At 32.2% G+C, this 1,721-nt stretch overlaps 1 protein-coding gene across 1 annotated transcript in view; it reads right to left on the reverse strand.

Annotated features, from left to right (window-relative positions):
* Nucleotides 1-699: 699 nt before the first annotated feature.
* Nucleotides 700-1,721, reverse strand: part of CDH19 (cadherin 19) — a 68,500-nt gene continuing 67,478 nt past the window's right edge. Inside the window, exon 13 of the mRNA XM_074899291.1 lies at nucleotides 700-1,721. This exon is cut by the window's right edge and continues 2,647 nt beyond it. The gene's annotated coding sequence lies outside the window, so the exon portion shown is untranslated.

The following is a 1,721-nucleotide window of genomic DNA, read 5'->3' on the forward strand; positions in this document are numbered from 1 at the left end:
TGGGTAAAGTGTTTCACACTGATCTAAGCATCTCTCTGTATTATCCTTTTGTGCACTATAGATAAATTTACTGTTCCTTGGTCTCTGTGTATGAGACATAAGGCTGATATAGACCCATATATGAAGAACTTTTTTTTTTTTTTCTGAATATTACTGTTGTAATATGTGTCAACTTTTTTATAAACATCAATCCACTTTATTTTTCTTTATAAAATATAGGTTTACCTATATTTTCTGGTAGAGAAATCTTACAGACTTTACTAATAGCTACTTATTGTTTTCATATAACTTCTATTCTATTTGTTCATATTATGGATCAAGGGTAAAATGTATTCTTTGTCAGAATGTAAAATCACATAATTTCCTTCAACTTTTACTCCTCGGAGAGTATATATTAGACCTGACTTTAAAGCATAAAATACACACTCTCTTTTCAAAAATATTTTACTCTCATCTGACAGGGTTACCCCATGCAGTTAAGAATGAGAGTTAAACCAACCCCATTTCCAATGCAAATTTTGAAAGCAAAGCTAGGAGTGTAATGACAGTATGTGTGAGAAAATGTGGTAGGAAAATTATGTGAATTAAAGACACTTGCCTCAGTGGCAAGCAGGATTGCTTCTAAATGTTCTGATAATAAAAACCCTACATTGTGATATACAAAATAAAAATCAAATGAAAACATTTTATTTTGGGTGAATCCATAAACAAAATACACTTTTCCAGTCACAACAATGACTCTGAAGCTGCACTGTGGTATCAAGTAGTTTTGCTCTTTTGTTTTTTAATTTCAAATATCTGAATGTTAAGCATTTATTAATGTATGCATAGTCTTCATTTTCTTGGCTTTTAAACAATAAAAGCAAATAACACAACACTCTGAATCCTGATGAGAAAGGACTGAAACAGGAAGCCAGTCTTTTGTCAGGTATTTCACCACTTCTTAATCTGTCTCACTGCCATGTTACAGAAAAAGAAATATACAGGGCATCTTTTCAAAGCATTCACACAGAGATGGAGTGTGTATGATCATACTTCCTTTGACCAGTCAGTAAGTCTTCCTTATATTCTTTCAGGCAGGTGATGAACAGCTGAATATGTATTTACCATGTGGTGCTGTATTTGCATTCTTCATTTCAGCCAATAGCATAGCTAATTCTAGCTACTAAAAAATTTTAAAAGATAAAGGTAACAGAGATTTCTCTTGGGAAAACAATTCCACAGTTTAATAGATCTCATTATCAGGAACTCTGGCTTATACCTTATCCTTTATTAATATAATATTATTAAGTATTGCAATATCTCTTAAACGTTAAATTTCAGCTTCCTCAGAATGTTTATATCCTTCAAATAAGCAGACACTTCTACAAACCTTTTTGCAGGTTCAGCTAAGTTAAGTACAGTATATTAAAAGAAGTGTGAAGTTACTAGGTCCAGTGTCATGTGGCCCAGTATCAACTAGGAATAATATCTTTTCTTTGGAGCAAAACATTCCCTTTCTCTGCTGAGCAAACAGTCTTATGCCTTTTCAGCTAAAGATCATTTAAGACCCATTGTAGGCCATTATTCTCTTTCATATAGAAGTTACTGACAATGGCACACACTGGTTACAAAAATTACGTGACAGTGGTATGCACTGGCTACAAAAAATATTTATTGTTAAAGTTCCTTATAGTAAAAAGAGAAAAATTATAATATAAGTGCAAATATGGTTGAGTGTT

This window comes from Athene noctua, chromosome 2 (assembly GCF_965140245.1).
Source record: "Athene noctua chromosome 2, bAthNoc1.hap1.1, whole genome shotgun sequence".
Classification (NCBI taxonomy): Eukaryota; Metazoa; Chordata; class Aves; order Strigiformes; family Strigidae; genus Athene; species Athene noctua.